Source organism: Oryctolagus cuniculus, chromosome 12, assembly GCF_964237555.1.
Source record: "Oryctolagus cuniculus chromosome 12, mOryCun1.1, whole genome shotgun sequence".
Lineage (NCBI taxonomy): Eukaryota > Metazoa > Chordata > Mammalia > Lagomorpha > Leporidae > Oryctolagus > Oryctolagus cuniculus.
This window is the reverse complement of record NC_091443.1, coordinates 22,292,638-22,314,401: the sequence shown is the minus strand read 5'-3', so window position 1 is coordinate 22,314,401 and position 21,764 is coordinate 22,292,638. Positions and strand designations below refer to the sequence as shown.

Sequence of the window (21,764 nt, the reverse complement as noted above, 5' to 3'; positions counted from 1 at the left end):
CTCCTGACTTTGGCCTAGTCCAGTCCTGACTGTTGTAGGCACTTGGATAGTGATCTAGCCGATGGAAGATCTTTTTTTCCTACCCCTTGTCCATCACTGTAGCTTTCAAATAAAAATAAACTTTTTGAACAGATTACTGTTATTCTCATGTCATGTTAAAAACCATTAAACTGAGGCTTAAGTAGGTAAAATCAATTTACAGAAAATACATACAGGTAATTGTTGGCAAGTTCAGATATAAACACCTACTCTTAAAGCAAAGGAAGAAGTGAGGAGGCTAGAATTTTCCAGTTAATTCATCCTCACCTGTCAAACTCTTTGGGCCACTTGTCCCCTTTGTTAATGCCAACCCAGCCAGAGCATTGTGGCAAATAAGCATAGCACCTGACTCACATTGTGCTAGGTGTAACTGTCTGGTAGGAAATGTGATGGTGCACACGTACTTAGAATTTCTACTTACAGAAATGGCTTTGAGTAAATACACAAGTTGGGTTTTTCAGGGTCTACTGTTCCCATGCACTGAGCCTTGCTGGGATGCAAACACACTAACCAGGCCTGGGGCTCTTTCGCACCACTTCAGCCCTTGGAAGTACTTTTTCTCTTTTGTCTTTGGCTTTTCTGCTTGTAAACTCACAAGTTGCATCAGTCTTGCAACCCAGTTTCCAGAGTAGCACGCCAAGGGTCAACCTGTTCAGACAGCTCCTGGACCACCTGCACCACATCCTTGCCAACTTTGTGCCTCCAATTTTCAGAGCATTATGCAATCTTTGGTTAAATCTTCTAAAAATGCACGTTTTATGGATGACAGACCCATACCTCTGACCCCGTCCATCCCAGAAATTCCAAAGGAGCTGGGAGGATCTATTTATTCAGATAAGCCTCAGAAGACATAGACAGTCCTTGAGAACTGACTGAAACTCAGCCGTGCCAAGATCCCCTTACTGCCAGCCCACAGCAGCAGCCCCAACGACTGCCCTCAATCAGAGGTACCGACGAATTCTGCAGGGCCCGAGTTTTGCAGTACCCCTTTGCAAGTGTAAGGATTAGGACAGGAAGGGGGCAGCAGTTACCTTTATTTTTTTCATTTGTCAACACATCATCCAACTTAGGCAAGGCCTGATGGACAGCATAAAGAGCTGGCACTGCAACCTGCTGATAAAGGCTAGAATAGGTACCCACACCTCTTAAGTGGAAGACCATGCATGTTATATGGGCCTCAGACTTAGCCCCAACACTCACATGTTCAGGGACAGAGAGGCAAAGAATGCTGCTGATGAATGGAACCTCATAAAAGTCTTTTATGAAAGACAGAGGGAATTTCTGAGTTGGGTTTTTAAAAACAAACAAGATTTCATCAAGAAGAGAAGAGAGGAAGTGACGTTCCGAACGGAGACAATGGCACACACAGGTCAAAGGTGAGAAAGGGCAAGCTGAGGTTAAGAAACAAGAGGGTAGAGGGGTGTCATTTCGTTGGAACATGGAAAGTGGCCTAAGACAAACTGCAAAGGGTCAGAACACCCACATCCCATCTTGGAGTGCCTGGGATTGAGTCCTGCCTCTGCTTCCTATCCAGCCTCTAGCTAATGAGCACCCCAAGAGCCAAGGTAATCTGCCATCATCTTCTCCAGTAGTCAATGGAGGTACATCGGAAAAATCTACAGAGAAATGAAGTGAGCCAAGGCAGACTCCAAGATGACTGCACTGGTGGTAGGGCATAGAATGGCCCCGGAGTTTGAAAGGCTGAAGGGTTGGCAATGGGTAAGAACTTTTTCACAAGAGGTCAACTTGAAGCAATCAGCTCTTCAAGTGAGGAGGCGGTCAACAGAGTGGAAAAGAAGAAAAGGAACAACACACAACATTGGTAGGGAAAGGGACAAAAATCAAAAGATAACTCCCAGGTCTGGAGTTAGTGCCCAGAAAAATTTATGTTGTGGGTGAAAACAGTTGGACTGCAATCTATACAAAGATCTAGAGATTTTAAAAATTTATTTCAAGACTGTGTGTTTTGTCATCCATACATATTTTTTTAGGACCAGCGTTTCCCAGGGTCACCCTGGACAGCTGGTTGCTCTCACCACATTCCTTCATAAGGCTTCTTTGTCCATGGTATTAGGCTGTTTTTGGAATATGAGGTAGAGTGTTGGAAAGGGGATGAAGAGTTCTCATTTTGTCCAGTTTCACACCAGCCTTGCTACCTTTCCTATGTGGACGGCATATGGAACATTTCCGTCTGCTCTCCGGTCTAGACAGTCTGGCACACACTCTGGTGGGGAGGCCACAGAGCATCAGAGGTCCATGGGTCTGTTCTGGTGGCACCCGCCATACCTCCCTGCGGGTGGGGGCTGGGGGAACTCTTGCGTTCCTGGCCACAGTAATTGAGGTGTCTGCAAAGACAGCTCAGGCAGTATTTTCTCGGTGTCAGGGCATCGGTGGTGACATTCTGCACAAAGGAGTGGGTCGACGGGAAAGTCACTGGGACAGGGCTCTTCACCTGTGGTGGGCAGAGGCCAAGAGAAACAAAACCGGTATCGTTTTCAGGGCTGGTAAATCTAACCTGATCACACAAACAATTAACCTGAAAGGCCACTTCAGGCTGCCCCAGTGGGCCCAGATGTTGCACTTCACTTTAGGTAAACGTTATTTTTAGAGACATAAGAATCCAGCATCCGAAATTTATCACCCATCTGAGTGGGAGACACAGAACACAGAACAGATTTATATGTTTAGGGGGTAGGAATGGGGTTTAAGCTCAATAAAATCTTAACTGTGCTTTACTTTTTAATTTAACTTTCAAACATTTCTTTCCTGTTTTGTGACTGAGAATCTCGTACATGTCACCCTTTCGGTGAAGTATCACAGGAAAGACATTTTTGTGGTGTTTAATGGAAATAATTTTTCTTGTGGTATTGCTCTGATACCCTGGGAAACTGACTCTCAGAGATAAATTAGGCTAAGAGCCGTCTAGTGCTAATTTATTAAGCAGTCAATGGTTTAAAACAACTTTCCCTGTTTCAGCTCACTGGAGATGTGTTACTGGCTCTTGAGGAGACAGCAAAGAGCTGAAGACTGATAAATTTCGCAGATTATCTTGAAGCACATAAGGGACGTGTTGGTGTAGGGAGTGGCCCGGGCAGGCCGGGGTAGTCCATGTTGCGGATGAGTCTAGGCAGGTGCGTTGCACACACCTCCTACATTCACACATCCATGTTCCAGACTGGACTGCCTGTAAAAATGGTTGAAGCTTCTAAATAATCTTGCAAATTCACACTGTGGAATATGTTTCCATGAACAATCCCTCCTAAATGTTCTCCTGCCAGAGCGCACTGCAGACAGGAAAAGTACAGCTCTCCCCAGGTGTTCTGAAGACTTCAATTTCCTTTCTGCATTGCCCCAGGAGAGTGGCCCCAGCCCTCAGTTGCACATGGGAGTCACCAGGGGGCCTCACAGAGTACCAGGCACAGAGCACAGAGCACCATGCCTAGGTCCTGTCCTACTGATTTTGGGTGCCTCTGGCATAGGGTGTAGGTGCCTAGACTTTCAAGTTTTAAATCCGGGTGATTCTAGTGTGCAGTCAAGGTCAAGAACCATTGCCCTGGAAGGCAATGTCAAGGACTCAGATCTACTCCACATCACACGACCAACTGTCAGGTGACTTGGCTTCTGGAATGTGTCCCTTTTCTTGCCTGAAAATGCAGATCATAGTCACCGGCCAGCAACACGGAAGCATTGGGAATACAGGGCTAACAGCAACATGTTTTGGGTAACAGCTCAATTCCAAATGCCATTCTGTGTAACAGAGGTTGGATGATTGAGCCCGTGGTGGAAAACAAAGCTAGGAGAAAACATGGAGAATTTTGGTTAAAATTGGGATTTCTTTTTTTTCAAAGCCCAGATACCACTGACCCTCCCTTAAAGCAAGAGGAACTCCCATGCAGAAGGCTCCAGCAGCTTTGATGACTGGAATTAACAATCTCCCTTCCGCAGAGACCCCCGGACCCTGAAAGACGCATAAGCATCACCTGCAGAGCCCATAGAAGATGCAGCTGCCCAGGATGCACCTGCAGAGCCTACCTCAGGAGGGCCAAAGTACAGCCCAGACATCTGCACTTTCACAAACCCTCCAGGTGATTCTGGTTGAGGTGAGCTCTGCCCCACCTTTGAAAAACACTGAGTCATCCCATTCCAGGCAACTGCTAAATGGGGCTTTGCATGAAGTGGATTGCTATTGCTATTTCTTTTTTTTTTTTTTTTTTAGTCAAGGAAAAAGAAAGAAATAATTCTTCAGTAAAACACACTGCAAAGTACTGTTATAAAACCTGAACTTTTAATTGAAAAAAAAAAAAAAAGTCTTGACTCCTCCCCCCCCCCCCCCCCCCCAGTTTATCTACAGAGAAGAATGAAGGTGAATTTCTGCAGATGCAACCACACCCACAAAGTATGGCCGACACAGTTCTTGGGAATGACGGCGACTCTCAAAATCCACGTCCTCTCGTGTTCTGCAGAATCACAGGCACTGCTGAGGAAAAAACAACCACGACCACAAGCAAACAAACTTTGTTCAAGGAATTTAGGAGAGGGAGCAAATATGTCTGTCTCTCCACGTCTCCCTTTTCGTGATTACCTCGGAACAGCTCACTTTATTTATGCTCATTTTCAAATTGAGAAATGTCACTACAGCGGCTCTATCTACCTGGAATCAAAGAGAATGGAGAGGGACAACATGGCGATCCCAGTCCGGGATTAAAATGTCGTCACTGGAGCTTGCTTGATGGCTCCTTCCAATCCAACATATGTGACACCAGAGTAGAGCTTTGAAGATGCACCTATAACCGTTTGCCACCACATTTTGGAACTCATAGTCCTTGAACCTCAAATTCACCAAGAATTCACAATTGAACCTGTGAACAGGGAGGCTTGTTTGTGACTGTGGGAGTGGGTACGGTTGGACACTCAGCACTACCGTGTGTTTTCCGCTCAGAATTTCCTTGGTCCTTCAAAGCTCTCCAGCCTCGGACATTGTTCCTGCACTGTGCCCACATTCCATTGGCACAGACATGGAATGGTATGCTTGGAATGTCTCCACCCTCCAAAATATTTTTGGATCAAGTTTATCCCTTTTCCCTGAAAAACCTCTGTTGCGCAGCATTTGCTTCAGCGACTTTTATGTTTTTGTATATTTTTGAATGTGGACCCAATCACGAGAACTCCAGAGCCTCAGCCTACTGTTCAAAATGTTCTATTAACCCTTGGGCATTAAGAGAATTCCCACAGAAGGAGAGCAAACCTGGAGACCTCCGCTTGGGGGCCAGACAGTCTCTGCTTTTTTGTAGCCACCTGCAGGCTCCCTTCTAAATGTTCTTGGATTTAGATGTCAGCTCTGAGTTCTAACCTAATGGCCACCAGACTGATGTGCAAATAATTTCTCCTGTAGCTACTCCTAGATGGGAAGATGGAAACTTGTGACGGGGTGGGCTGGGGGAGAATTGCAGGAGAGATCTTCTGTCTTCTAAGTCAATATAGCACCAGGGCACTTAGTGGGCTTTTTATTTTTCTGTCTTGTTGTTTTTTTTTTTTTCTCCTATTCCAATCAAAGCAGTCAATCAATAGCACCATTTGTCACAATAATTACATGATGGCACATGCCATTTTTATGTGCCCAGGTACTAGGCTGAGATGGTCACGCCTCGGCTCATTTAATTTCTAGATCGATCATAGGAGATAAATACCAGCATCCTCAATTTAGTCGAGAAAACTTGGGACACAAGGGCAGTATGCAGTATAGTCACCGTTTTTTGTTTTCTGGTTTTTTTGTGTTGCCATAGTGGACTTATAAAAAAAAATGCGGGTCAAAAGATGTTCAGTATCCTCCAGAAAACTATGACTCAAAAGGAAATCAAATGGGTTTTCTAATATAACTGTGATAGCAACATATTTTGGGGTCAGTTAAGTGGGTAGAGAGACTTTGGGAAAAAATTCCTTCTTAAATTGTGTTGGCATTTAAGTGACATTTTGGTGAAACACCACGGAAACATCTGGTCACATCCTCTCAACCCTAATTTCTTCCCTAAATGTTGTTTTTAATATGTCACAGTTGTTAAATTTGTAACAAGTAATGCCCTTGAGACTAAACAACCGTGCCTGGTATGTGAAAAATGAACAATACATTTATAGCAGTAAAAACCAAAGGAAAATTTTAAATAAACATTTAATTGAGTACAAATAGTCTGAAAGTTCTTTTGGTGGATCTTGCCCAATCTGTGTGCTGACATTAGCAGCAGGATGTTCTACATAAACTGTTGAAACAAACGCTGTCTTCTTCAGTTGTGACATAGCTGATCAGATTCAGTTCTTCAAAGGATTATGGCTGGAGAAGGAACACTTGCTAGTTGGAAGGGAATTGTGTGTTCACAGGCTCAGAACAAATGCATAACCACCAAGACACCAGGGAGAATGGAAATGGCTTTTTGGATATTGGACAACGGTTTCACAGAAGACAACCAAAAGTAGAAAAACAATCCACCACCACTGTTTGCTTATCAATTAGCCAAGGTCCATGAGCCTGATTCACTTCCTCTCTAACTCTAAAAGGACTTTTCCTTCAAGATAAAGCCCTGCATATTTGAATTTAATCCAACGTATGTACTTGTCTTGGGCTATATTTTGCTCTGGCTGTATTTTAGTTGTGTGCAATGGAAAGTCTTGCAAAGAATTTACAATGAGAGAGAATTTCAGAACATGAGCTGTATTCAGGCAATTAGTAATACAGCAGAGGAAGAGGGCTGGGTATGTCTTCTAGCCAATTATTTGAAAACAATTTTTTTTTCAGTTCTGTGTACTGACAATTCTCTGCACATATGGACAGGCAGATGCTATTCAGCAGAAATGTTTTTCCACTGATATGGAATCCCCACAGAAACCATATTGGCTTTGATGTGATTCAGAGATTGTGTCATTCATCAACATGGTTTAAAAGAATGTTAGCAACTTAGGGTTGGTTCAACCTGAAAGTAAACACAGATGGTTCTTGAGAGGACAAACTATTTTCCATAGAAGATTTATCCATACATGTAATGGAATATATATGCAGTACCACATTTGACTTACATGAAAGCTGTTAGAATGAACATGAGTCAGACTTTCTTCCTAGTAAATATATAACTTATCCCAACATCATTTGAAATTTTGAAATATATATATTAATTTCAATGTACGTATTTCACACACAGAGAGAGACAGAGACAGAGACCACAAGCTCCCATCTGCTGGTTCACTTCCCAAATGCCTGCACTGGCTTTCACCCAGAAACCAGGAACTCAATCCAGGTCTCACATATGGGTGGCAGGAACCCAATTACTTGATCCACCACTGCTGCCTCCCAGCATCTGTATTAGCAGGAAGCTGGAATCAGGAGTAGAGCCAGGTATTAAACCTAGGTACTGCAATAGGAACACAGGTGTCTTAATCACTAGGTCAAAGACCCACCACAGGGATGTTTTTAAGCATACTTAAGAGTTTCCAATATGTTACAAAGAACTTTCCACTGAATCATTGAAGAGTATGTTGCAGGCATAATTTTCTATTATCCTTAAATAATTTATCATGTTGCCTACAAACAATGATAAACATTGGCATATTATCATCTATTCTACAACTTCAACAACTGCCCTAAAAATGTGTTTGATAGCATGGATCTCACACATAGGTATGAACCAAAATCAATGGAAAGTTTTGGTAAATATAAATTACAAGGCCCCAAATCCAGAGTTTCTGATTCATTAGGTATGGCATAGCGTCCACAATTTTACACTAGCGCCAGTTCTGGGTGGTCCTAAACCTGCTGGTTTTCAGACTACACTTTGAGAACCTTATGGCAAAGAATCCAATCTAAGACTGCATGTTGCATTTAAGTATCATGACTGGTCTCCTTTAATATGAAGACAATTGCTCAATGGCTCCTGATTTACATTATCTTAACATTTTGGAAGAGAACTGACCAGTTATCCAGTAGACTGTCCTTCAATATGGCTGTAATGTTTTTCATGATTAAATCCAGGTTATGATTTTTTAGCAGAAGTATATGGCAAGATGTCCAACTCATTCCATTCTCTTGAGTGGTGCAAGCTTTCGTTTGTCGCATTACTGGTGTCCGTTTGATCACTTAATTAGGGTGGTCCATGCCAGGATCCTCTACTGTAAAGCAAGACCTTTTCTTTTTGCAATGAAAAAAATATATTTTTGGGAGGATTTAGTTTGAGACTAATAATCATCTCACCATATTCTTATCCACTGGCTCTATCAGCTACTGATGCTTCTTGCCTAAGTTGATTATTACCATGATAGTTACCAAAACATGTTTTTCTATCATACTCTGTACATTAGTTGCCATTCTGCTCCAAGAGTTTTCTTTCTCTCCATTATAATTTACCAGTATGGAGTTAGGGATTCCTAGTCTATTATGCCCACTCACACATGTCATAGAATTACACGTAAACCTAGTTCTCTATAGTATTGAAATGTGCATGTGTGTATGTAAGTTTGCATTTATATTGAGTTCTACACGCCTCTGATCCCAGCCTCACACCACGGGACTCAGCCTAGGTTTCTTCTCCCCCTTTCATTAGTCTCAATATTGTTACTAATTTGATAACACTCTCCTGGCTTTATATGTAACCAATTTCCCAAGTCAACCAGGATAAGAAATTACTAATTTTAAAGGTTACCTGAATTTTCAGTAGGTTTACTGAATTTCCCAAGAAAACCAAGCAAGTATTTTCGACTTCTTGGTCGTCTTACCACAATATATTCCAGCTGTAGTCCTATTCCATGCAACTCAAAAATTAACTCAGCTACAACACAAAAAAGTCAAGTGCTTTGAAGTGTGAGCCGCCTGAAGCTAATTCTACTCATACTCAGCAGATTCCACGGTTTTCCATTCTCTGTAGGGTCAAGTCATAGGGTTAACTCTGATCTCCGAAGCCTAACATGGTTTAAAGTTTAAGAGCGGAGACCTTTCTGTATTCTGCACTGAAACACCTGCTGCAAGCAGACCCTCCCCGTCCGAGTTCCTGGGAGGAGTCTTGGAGTTAAATATAACTACCAAATGCATGCATTCACTTCCTGCTCCACATGAAACTACACCAAAAGTGGAGAGGGAAGGAGGGGCCGGGGAGGACACTAAACCCAAACAAAGAGAATGGGAGAGGAGATAAGCGCAACAAAAGTTTGGGAGGAATGGGAACACCAGTGCCTTTGAACTTGAGGATGCAAGCTGGACTGGAAAACAGGACAATTCATTAAAAGTTCATTTAGGAAGCTATTTTTCTCAGATCCCCTTGCCCACTAATTGTTGCAAGCAATAGTCACTACCCAATCTGAGCAAAAATACTTTCTTAACACTAGAAAAAAAAATATCAAAGAGACCAAGAGACATGGATGATAGACAATGTTGGGAAAAGCTGGGCCATATTGAAAATAGAGAGATTAATGAAAGTCTAATTACTGAAAGGTGAAAATTTTTCTCCCACCTCTGGATACTCAGACAGATGCTTCTCCCCAACATGACCCCCAGAATGCAGACAGTCAGGCTTATATACTCCAGTAAAAGATCTGAGTCTTTTTTTGGGAAAATAGATCTCCTGTCCTCAGCCACAGTAAAAAGACTCTCAAATCCTGAAAGTTGGGGGTTCCCTAATGAAGTGACAAAGCTAGATCATTCAACAATGAAATCCACCACACGTGAGCACATAGACTTTCCTTGTACGTCTGCCTTAACTAGGAGCACACAGGATAAAGAAGAAACCTCCCACCTCGTGGGAGAAGACATGAGAAAGCAGCTTGCTGAGACCCCTCTGCAAAGTTGTGTGGGGCCGGGACACCCCAAGAACTTTTCCCTTGCAACAGGTGAGATTTCTAGAAGAGGAGCATTCATTTGGGACTGGAGGAACTCCTGAGGTCTGGGAGATGCAGGCCTTACTCTCAAACACGCCTCGTTCTCAGGGCGCCTTGGCTATCACCTGTTTCACTCTGGGCACCTTTGGAAGTCACGTGAACCATTTCTTGTACAATGGAATTATTTAGTTTGCAAATGTAATTAGCCCTGCAATGGTTCAATCAAGTAGGACCTCTAAAACTCTGCTCTATACGTTGAGGTAATTCTAGCCTCTATAGATTAGGGTCACTTAACCTGGACTGGTCCCAACAAGCTATAAGTCGGGGACTAGAGTGAAGCTGAGATGCCACCTCTCTTGCTTTTTGAACAAAAGCTTGGACTCCCCAGGAGGCCCAGCACTGCTTCTTACATCTGAGTACCATAGAATTCCCGTCATCCTAACATCCTTTGCCAGTTCAGGCCCCTGAAGAAGCAGACATCAAGACAAAATCAGACGTGCATGAGATGCAGCGGGGGAACCCCTGTGAAAGAAAAAGGCGAGTGTGAGACTCAGCCAGCAGGACGAGCCTTCAGATCACCGTGCAAGTGTGACAGCTATCCAAGGACAGAAGGCATGAGGGACACTGAGTAGGAAATGGCTCAGGCTACAGTGAGATGGCACGGCCAGGCTGAGGAGAAGCCCCAGGACAAAGGCTGTCCCTGTCCAGCAGAGCAGTCCATGTTGGGCAAGAAGGGTCCAGCAACTCATGACTGGAGCATAGGGAGATTACTGATGCCATAGACAGGAGTGTCAATTGGTAAAGTCAACAACAGGAGTCACTGTGCACTTACTCCTCATGTTGGATCTCTGTCCTTAAAGTGCTGTGCATTGAAATTTAATGCTATAACGAGTACTCAAACAATATATTTCACTTTGTGTTTCTATGGGGGTGCAAACTGTTGAAATCTTTACTTAATGCATACTAAACTGATCCTCTGTAAAAAAGAAAAAAAAAATTATCAACTCCCAAATTGACTCTCACTGGGATTAAACATGACAATAGGTCTGATCTGATTTCATCATCATTTAAAAAAAATCATCTATTATTCCTCACTTTATGTTTCTGTGTGGGAGCAAACTGTTGAAATCCATACTTAATGTATACTAAGCTGATCTTCTGTATATTAAGATAATCGAAAATGAATCTTGATGTGAATGGAAGGGGAGAGGGAGTGGGAAAGGGGAGGGCTGTGGGTGGGAGGGACGGTATGGGGGGGAAGCCATTGTAACCCATGAGTCGTACTTTGGAAATTTATATTCATTGAATAAAAGTTAAAAAAAAAAAAAAGAAGGGTCCAGCAATAGCAGCCCCAGGAGGCTCAGCCAAAGCTAGGAGCAGCAGGGTCATAGACCTGGTATGAGTGAGGGCTGCAGGAGATGCCAAGGGTATGACCCATGGAGGCTGATGGCTCACTATGCTCCGCACCGAAGGTTCCCTCGTGGAGGGAAAGCTGAGCAGGGCTCTCCCACACTGCCCTGGCTCCTTTACCAACGGCTTACAATAACTCATCCCCAACAGCTCTCTAAGGGAGGGCTGACTCTGGGGTTCAGCCCTATTCACTCAAAGGCCAGTTGTCTTTGTTCCTGTTTCTCTCTGCTGGAGCTAAACACATTGAGAAATACTTTGTTCTGTTTTACTGATAACTGCCGCAAGGAGTCATTTCTTTACTTTGGCAACAGATGTTAGCACAGTTTATGTACTTCATGTTTCACATGTACCAGCTAACTGTGACTCAAGCTGACAACAGACTCCAGCGTAATGTCCCATGTGACTGGGCAAGAAGTAAAAAAGGAGCATAAACCTTTCATCTTGGCAGAGAAACAGATAGATGCTCACTGAGGAATTAAAGAGGCAAGAGGGTTACAGGTGCATGTTGGTTACACCTGTTTGTCCTAGAAATGCCAATCACTGTCTCCCATGCCCACTCTCTTCTGAAAGAATCTTACTCCAGATTCAGCCCTAACAAGGAGATGAGCACACGAGGCTACCGCTGTCCTGGGCTCTTATCATCTTTCCAAACTGGATCAAATGATTCTCTCTCTCTGGAATTTTGAAATAAGATTCAGAGAGAAGCTGAGTAGTGATCCATGGATAGCTGTGGGTAACGACCTGTAGTGTCAAATTAGAATCAAAGAAGGTGTTTCAAGAAGTTCGTGCCATTTTCTAATCAAACTGGGGAAACAGCCCTTATCCACCTTCCCCATCACCAGTTCATCTAACCAGCATGAGCTCTGGATCAAAAAGATTCAAGTGCAAGTCCTGGGTTAGGCATTCTCCAGCTTGTCTCTCCAACCTGGGTTTCCTCCTGGATACAGCACATGGCCTTGGACTTGTTTTTCAGGGCTCTCACCAGGAACAGGGCTGGTAACACATGTAAAGCTCCTAGCAAGATAGGCAACCAGTACACGTGTGCTTCCTTTCTTCAACCCTACACTCACTGCTTTCTCAGGGGCTGCCTCCCGGAGCTCCTCCTGGTCTGCTTCCGAGGAACTTCCATTCTCCCAGTCACTAAAGTCTTAACATTCGGTGATCTGCTCTGTTCTCATTCATAGCCAGCTTGGAGGAGAGCAAGCGCCTCATTGAATGACAGTGGCATAGGACCATACACCCTGCATTTCTGTGTTCACCCATTGAGCCAATCAGCAAATATTTGTGGAGTACCTACCATGTGCCAAGCAGTAGGTCAAATGCTCCTGACTGGGGTGAACCAGACAGACAAGATCTTGCCTTTGAGGCCACACGCCTTCTGGTGTGGTTCTCTGGCACCATTTCCATTTTACACACTCTGCCCTGCAGTCCTCCTTGGCACATTTACTTGTCACCATGCACAAACCCATCTGTAGCTTGGACCATTTAGTCCTCTGTTAGGCAGAGGTGACAGAAAGTCACAAAGCAGAGATTGTTTGAGATCATGAGCCCTAGACACGCCCAAAGGCCCACTAGGGGCCAGAACGCAGCCTGGGGCACTAGGAACATTGCATCAGGAGTAAAGGAATCTTCCTTCAAAAGAGGAGTGCACTCAAAGGTGAATAGGCCAAGGGCCGACAACGACCATCTCCCACTTTCTGAATGTACAGCAGTCCACTTTGGAGCCATTTTCATGTGTGCCTTCTGGTTGCCCTTGACTGTTCACTCTTCTGGAGTCCCCAAGAGCAAGAGGGAAAGGCTGCTCTCCAGGTGGGCTCCCAGGTGATCATGGGGCCCTAGTCTCCCGGTCGTAAGGAGATGCAGAAGAGAACAGCACACCCTTTCTGAGTCATACTCACACAGACTCCAGGGCCCTGGTTCTAACATCCAGGGCCTTCAGTGGTGACGTTCAGCAGACACTTCTAGAGACGCAGAAGACAAGTAGGGTTGGTGGTGGTTAGCTTAATGCCCTTCCCCTTGATCAAGTGTTACTTCTGCTGTGGAGACGTCTAAGTGCTGCTAGGCTTCCCTCCCAACACTCCAACCCCAAAAGGGTCCTGGGTATCAGAAACTCTACTCACAATGCATCAGAATTATAAGGATCACTGCAGGGTTGCCCCTTCCCCACGGCAAAGGTGGCCTTCCACGTGATTAAACTGAACAGCTCACACCCTGCCCGGAGAACCTGCATTTGGAAGTCTGTTTAAGGAGATGTAAGATATGACTCGAAACACCATCCCTCCTCACCATCATGATACTCAGCCTTGTGTTAGGCTGTGAGGTTTACAGAGCATTCACATGGGCTTTTATCCTGTGGGATGAGCCGTAGACTTTAAGGGGTTATGATACGCTGTGGAATTCCAGGGTCATAATCTCCCAAGCACTAAAATGAAGACAACTAGAAGCAATACCCAGATGGAAAAGCTTAGGTAGGCCTGAGAAACAAAGGTTAGAGATGCAGACAAAATAGACTGGGAGTTAAGAACTTTATATTCGCATTAAACCTGAGTTGGTTTAAGTTAACATTGAAATTTGATTCTTTGATGTTACAGAGTTTCATGGGTTAAAACTCTTAGGGCTTGTCTCCACATCACTCCTAGAGATTCTAAGACTCATCCATGACCTATTTCAGGGGCTTCCTAGTTAGATCATAAAGACAAATTAATCATCTTTGAATGAAGACAAAGTGAACTTCTTTGGTTCCTCCAGGTTTGCTGCAACAGAAAACCCGTCCTCGGACTCCTGGGAGTGGTCTGCACCACACCAGATAAAGGAAGAGGGTGTATCTTCCAACCAGCTTATCTAGAGGACCCCTGGCCAACTGCACACTCCCCATTTCCTATCACAATTTTTGCCAGGTCCTCTGCAAACAGGACACCAATCAAGCCATTGTTAGAGAATAGGTCAACAGAGTCTCCCTAGGGCAAAGGACACTTTGCTGTACCCATGCAGAACAAAGAAGGGCCATAAAGCAAGTGATAGGGTGACTGAGAAACTCAACCTTCTCTACTCCCCTGGATCTCAAAGCTAACGATGTATGTTTCAATAATGGTTCTCAATGAGTGGTCCCCACACAAGCAATATCTTATCACCTACCTGGGAATTTACCAAAATGGCTAACTCTAGGGCTGCAGCCTACACCCAAGGAATAAAAACCTGGGGATGTGGGCTGGCAATCCATGGCTTATCACCTTCAGACAGGCCACTGAGGAGCAGGGCCCAGCGTCACATGTAATGCTGTTTTCTTCCAAAGGTGCCTAACACTGGTGCTGAGCCCAACAATTTTGTTCTTCAGTCTTGTTTTGTTTTTCCTAATAAAGGAATGCAGTCAGTACTCTGGCAGATATGTGACCTTCTAGGAGGACAGCAGGCCCATCGGGTTTGTCCTTTTTAAAAATAATACATTTGGGGGGCTGGCACTGTGGCATAGCAGGTAAAGGCGCCACCTTGCAGTGCCAACATCCCAAATGGGCGCTGGTTTGCGTCCCGGTTGCTCCACTTCCAATCCAGCTCTCTGCTATGGCCTGGGAAAACAGTAGAAGATGGCCCAAGTCCGTGGGCCCCTGTCCTCGCTGGGAGACCCCCAAGAGGCTTCTGGCTCCTGACTTCAGATTAGCCCAGCTCCGGCCTTTGTGACCATCTGGGGAGTGAACTAACAAATGGAAGACCTCTCTCTCTCTGCCCCTGTAATACCTCTTTCAAATAAATAATACATCTTTAAAAAATAATAATAAATTTTCAAAAATTTATTTAATTGAACTCATTCAGTCCAGGTCTCTCACATGGGCAACAGAAACCCAATCACTCGAGCCATTACCGCTGCCTCCCAAGCTGTGTCCTGGCAGGAAGCTGGAGTCCGGAGTTGTAGCTGTATCTGGAACTCAGGCACTTGGATACGGGACACAGGCATTCTAACAGCTAAGCCACACATCTGCTCCTGGCTCTGTCCTCTTTGTCTCACGGTTTCTTTTCCAGTGATTAGCAGGCGTTTCTTCTTTTCTTGTCTGGGGAGCTAATTTGCTTTTTCATTCTATTTCATTTGCAGTAAATTTCCTGCAGTACTGTGCTGTCCTCCTCTCCATGGGACGAGCTAGGTCTGCAGGTCTGCTCACACTTGAGGGACGTCTTCTTCTGAGAAAGCCATCTTTGCTTGAAATCTGGATTAGCCATCTTCTCTCCACTCTTTCGGAGACCCAAGGCCGCTGGAAGAGATCTGGCTCAGGTTCAGTGGCAGAGCCTATGTCAGTGAAAAATGCTGCTTTTTGCCTCCACCTTCTTGTATTTATTTGCAACAACACAGCTAGTGCTTCATGCTGGTTTGTGTCACTCAGGAAACACCACCAGTGCCTGTAAGTAAAGGAGCACTCCTCACAAAGACCCATTTAGAAGCAATAAATCGGGATCGGCATTGTCGCATAGTTGGTTAAGCCGCCACCTGCAACACCAGCATCCCAAATGAGCACCAGTTCAAGTCCCGGATGCCCCACTTCCAATCCAGCTCCCTCCCAATGAACCTGGGAAAGCAGCGAAGGATGGTTCAGATGCTTGGGCCTCCGCCACCCACGTAGGAGACCCAGATGGAGTTTCTGGCTCCTGGCTTTGGCCTGGCTCAGCCCTGGTTGTTGTGGCCATTTGGGGAGTGATCCAGCAGATGGAAGATCTCTCTCTCTGTCTCTGTGTCTCTCATCTCTTCCTCTCTCTGTGTAACACTGCCTTTCAAAATAATAAATAAACCTTACAAAAAGCAACAACTTAAAACAAAATGTTAAGACCACTTTATTTTGAAGGGTTTTAGTTTTCAGAAATTAAACCTTGTAAAGTTCTTTGAGAACTCTGCAGTTGGAAATATTTTCTCTCATTAAAAATGTAAAACTTTCTGGAGGAAACGCTGGTCTAAGCTTTGTAGCACGATCCAATGCCAAATGAAGGCCATAAACCATGTTTTGTTATGCACTTGGCACCATCGCAAAATATCTTGAACAAACAATGTTACTTTACTTCAGGCCCAGGGACCCTACTTTTCTGGAAATTTATGATTGTCTATTACAGGAAAGCAGAAATGCCAGGGATTAGCAAGTCTGGACGAGGGGAGTTGGAGAAACAAAATAATTAAAAACCAGAAACAATTTGAATATTACGAGCACCTGTTTTCCAAAACCATTGCTTGGGAAAGCCACTCTTGCCAGGCCTGTGTGCTCAAAGGAAACTGGCTTGGAGTCTGGGATTACCGATCTCAGCCAAATGCAAGTGCTCAGAGCTGGCCCTGCTCACGTTGTGTTGTTTGTGTGTGCAGGAGGCGATCAGCAAGCGCTTCACACAAATCCCATTTGTAGGAAAAATGAGGAATTCCAAGGTACCAAACCCCATGCCTTTGTTAAATTGTCTGTCGCTTTTCAGTTTGATTTGTATTGCTAAATAAACAGTAACTTCCCTGCTTGGAGGAGGGGTGGGCTGCTTTTGAGCAAAGACCACAGCAATAGGTTTCAACCTGGCAGATTATTCATTTTTGTGGCTATTTCTTTGGTCAAAGAATCACAGGAAATCAGAGACACCTTACAGGACCCATTTCCACGTTAAACTCCAGCTTGAAATCACAGATAGAAAAAGGTGTTTTAAAAGGTAAGCACTGGGGCCAGCGCTATGGAATAGCAGGTAAAGCCACTACCTGCAGTGCCAGCATCCCATATGCGTGCCGGTTCGAGTCCCGGCTGCTCCACTTCTGATCCAGCTCTCTGCTATGGCCTGGGAAAGCAGTACAGGATGACCCAAGTCTTTGGGCCCCTGCATCCATGTGGGAAGACTGGAGGAAGCTCCTGGCTTCAGATTGGCTCAGCTCTAGCCATTGCAGCCAATTGGGGAATGAACCAGAGGATGGAAGACCTCTCTCTCTCTCTCTCTCTCTCTCTCTCTGCCTCTCTGCCTCTCTGCCTTTCCTTCTTTCTCTGTGTAACTCTGACTTTCAAATAAATAAATCTTTTTTTAAAAAAAAAAAAAAAAAGTAAGCATTAAGGAAGCAACACTTCACATGACCAAATCACGTCAATAAAAGAAAAGCCCATGAGAGTATTACAGGCATGGAAAGCCAAAACACTCTGGAAAAAAAAAAAAAAAAAAAAGAAAGAAAGAAAAGAAAAAGAAAACCCTACATGAAAGATCTCTACGAGTGAGATCCCAGTGAAAAGAACAGGTCATCAAAGAAGGAGGTACCTTTCTCTGAAGGGAGGAGAGAATTTTCACTTTGACTACGACCTTGTCTAAATATGATCAGAGTTGGTGAACCCAAAAGGCTTCCATAGTCTTGGCAACTCATGACAAGAGCCTAGGGTGATTACTGATGCCATAAACAAGAGTGTCAATTTGTTAAGTCAACAACAGGAGTCACTGTGCACTTACTCCTCATGTAGGATCTCTGTCCTTAATGTGCTGTACATTGTGATTTAATGCTATAACTAGTACTCAAACAGTATTTTACACTTTGTGTTTCTGTGTGGGTGCAAACTGTTGAAATCTTTACTTAATATATGCTAAATTGATCTTCTGTATATAAAGATAATTGAAAATGAATCTTGATGTGAATGGAAGGGGGGAGGGAGAGGGAAAGGGGAGGGTTGGGGGTGGGAGGGAAGTTATGGGGGGGGAAGCCATTGTAATCCATAAGCTGTACTTTGGAAATTTATATTCATTAAATAAAAGTTAAAAAAAAGTTAAAAAAAAAAAAAGGAAAGGAAAAATACCAGCATGATTGATTTATGACCTCAGCTCAAAAAGGAAAAAAATCAAGGGGGAGTATTTTAAAAATAAATATCTTAGTAATTTCCAGTGATGGGAATGAATTAGCAACCTGAGAGCTTAGCAATGCCATGTTCATCTTCCTTTGCATATGTGGCTACATCTCCTTCCAGGAAAATGCCAACTAATGGTGGCTCATGCTCCGTTTGTCTGATCACTAGCTATTGTTAGCTACCATTGCTCCCACCTAACCCTGATCGTGAACATGAACCTTAGCAGGAAGGGAAGGCAATCCTAGGGCAACTCTGAGGGTCAACTACAACTCTCTTTTAAGAGCTGGCATGGCACCATCAACTTTGTGATGTTGTTATTGTGTGTGTGTCTAGGTATGGTTTTGAGTTGGTTTGTCTTTTGTTAGAAAAATAAAACATTTTGCCTTGCAGCTCTGTATTCATAGAAATGTGAGATACTCTTATTATTATACTGCATTCTTGAAGGTAAGCCCCTATACAAACACTTGCCCTCAACAAGTAGGTGGACACCTGCAATCACAATGGCATTAATAATAAAAGCAATGAGTGAAAGTGAGCAAAAACACTGGCCAAGCTTATGGAGTGACTGCGAGGCTTAACGTGGTGCTGTAATTTTTCATTTCATAGTCCTTTAACAAATTATCTTGCTAAACCTATCCAGGTTGTCTTTGGTGCTTACTGCAACTGATAATTAACAGAAGTGGCTGGCCTCAACGTTAGATAGAAGTTACTGAGATTTGAAAGAAGTGGATTCTTTTTCCTTTCCATTTACATATTCAGTGTTGTAGAATGCTCCTTGTCTTCCAGTCCCACTGAGAAGTCAATGAGTATGTTTCTGGTTTGCTGACCTGTTTTCTATCACTTCACACACTCAGTAAACACGTAAGAAATATCTACCAATCGAAACCATTTTCAAAAAATGATTCAAACTTAAGAACTGCTGGGGCCAGTGCTGTGGCATAGCAGGTAAAGCCACCACCTGTAGTGCCAGCATCCCATATGGGCGTCAGTTCAAGTCCTGGCTGCTCCTCTTCCGATCCAGCTTTCTGCTATGGCCTGGAAAAGCAGTAGGAGATGGCCGAAGTCCTTGGGCCCCTGCACCAGTGTGGGAAACCTGGAAGATGCTCCTTGATCCTGGCTTCGGATCATCACAGCTCCAGCCATTGCAACCAACTGGGGAGTGAACCAGCAGATGGAAGACTCACTCACTCACTCTCTCTCTCTCTCCCTCTCTCTGCCTTTTCTTCTCTATGTAACTCTGACTTTCAAATAAATAAATAAATAAATCTTTAACAAAAAAAGAAGAACTGCTTAGGAGATCTCAGTAAAAGATAACATTTGTACTTTGACCAACAGAGTTCTTTTCTATTAGGACTAAAAATACTTAAGTTCTCAAATGTGTCTCAACATAGATTCCATGAAGGCTGTTATAAGTCTGGAAGCCAATACCATAAGATGTTTGATCAACATCTGAACTCCATCTTTTCAACCAGATTTATATAGGCTGGCCATTGGAACCAACATTGGTAGAGGTAGTTTGTCATAGTTGCTAACAAGCTGCTTGGGAAGCCCATGTCTCTTATCACAATGCATTGGGAGGTAGCAGGTGACGGCTCAAGGAATTGGGTTCTTGTCACACATGCACAGGACCCAGACTAAGTTCCCAGCTCCCAGCTTTGGCCTGGACCAGCCCCAGCTATTGCAGGCTTTTGGGGAGTAAACTGGCAGATGGGAGATCTCTCTGTGTCTCTCTCTTTCAAATACATAAATAATTTTAAACAGAAATATTACTACATATTTTTAGAGTAAAGAAAATGTTCTAAATGGTGAAAGTAGTTACTGAATAAGTTTTCCTTGTACTCTTGCAATGGATTCACAGGAGTAAATGTAATGTGGAAGGGCCAGCGTAGCAGACAAAGTCACCACCTGCGATACCAGCATCCCATATGGTCACTGGTTCGTGTCCCAGCAGCTGCTCCACTTTCGATCCAGCTCCCTGCTTATGGCCTGGGAAAAGCAGTGGAAGACGGCCCAAGTGCTTGGGCCCCTGTACCCATGTGGGAGACCCTGATGAAACTTTTGGCTCCTGGCTTCAGACTGACCCAGCCCAGGCCATTGCAGACATCTGAGGAATGAATCAGCAGGTGGAAGGCCTCTCTCTTTCTCTCTCTGTAACTCTGATTTCCAAATAAATAAATCTTTTAAAAAAATGAATGTGGATACCACACATATTCACTACGCAGGACTAATTTTTTTTTTTTTTTGACAGGCAGAGTGGACAGTGAGAGAGAGAGAGACAGAGAGAAAGGTCTTCCTTTTCCATTGGTTCACCCCGCAATGGCCACTGCGGCCGGCGCACTGTGCTGATCTAAAGCCAGGAGCCAGGTGCCTCTCCTGGTCTCCCATGCGGGTACAGGGCCCAAGGACCTGGGCCATCCTCCACTGCACTCCCGGGCCACAGCAGAGAGCTGGACTGGAAGAGGAGCAACCGAGACTGAATCCGGTGCCCTGACCGGGACTAGAACCCGAGGTGCCAGTGCTGCAGGCGGAGGATTAGCCTATTGAGCTGCAGCAACCGGCCCTACACAGGACTAAATCTATCAAATACCTGCCATAACTATTCTGTTGTGTTGTCTTTAATCTGGAAGTACTAATAGCTTTATGAAGCACTGATGCAGACATTATTTTTAACATTAATAATAACTATTTAATAAATGAGCATTTGCTGTGGGCTAGACATTAACCTAGCCTTTGGAGCTACAATTCCAGATCAAACGGACATTCTGTCTTCACAGGACTTGGAATTCTGTGGGTTGCAAGCATAATTTTTTTTTTCAATTTTGCTCCCATGAAAATAACCACAGAATAGTTCCTCTTGTAAAGAAACAGAAAGCCAGCTAGCTCTCAGGCAGTGCCAAGAGCCACCCACCACTCTCTCACTTAGATGTCCCATGTTGGTTCTGCACGCTCGGGACGTGACTTACAGCTTTCCGGGTGAGGGTTTCATGACACCAGAAAGATGATCCAAAAAGCAGCAGCCCTGGTTGTCCAAATGAAAAAGCAAAACAAAAACAACAAACACACATTTACAGGCTCTTACAGTCCAAAGGACATCATCTTTGTAATCCAATCCTTGGTTCCCTGTTAGGGTCCCCCGATAAATCATGCCTTTGAATGGTTTTTTTTTCTTCTTCTTCTTCTTCTTCTTCTTCTTCTTCTTCTTCTTTTCTTCAATTGTCAGGAGCATTCCTGCTGTGTCTGGGCATGGATCTCTTCTTTGGTATTTGATTAATTTCATGCACTTGACCTAGCTAAGAAGTCGGATTGTACTTCGGACATACTTTACTCGGGCAAATTAAATAAAACTCTAATGAGAGAAGCATGAGAATTGTTAAAGCCAAAGTTTCTCAATAGCATTGATGGAAATTCTGAGGGTTTTGTTTTTGTTTTTGTTTTTGTTTTACATAGCACAACATAAAGTCCTAAGATGTCACTGGTAGAGACCATGGTTCAAAATGAATCAGGAGAGAAGCCAGAGAGCAGAAGCATCCGGTGGGGCCTGGGAAGGTTTGCTGATCTGGGCTGGGTCTAGGAAGAATTCCATAGGAGGGTCCAGTACTGAGTCAAGCTGCCCCTGGTGGCGCCAGCATTCCCATATGGGTGCTG

The 21,764-nt window shown here is 44.1% G+C and overlaps 1 protein-coding gene across 6 annotated transcripts in view; it reads right to left on the bottom strand.

The window, feature by feature from the left end:
* LOC103351297 (uncharacterized) overlaps window positions 1-21,764 on the bottom strand; it is a 260,758-nt gene that overhangs the window by 148,847 nt on the left and 90,147 nt on the right. The window lies entirely within an intron of this gene.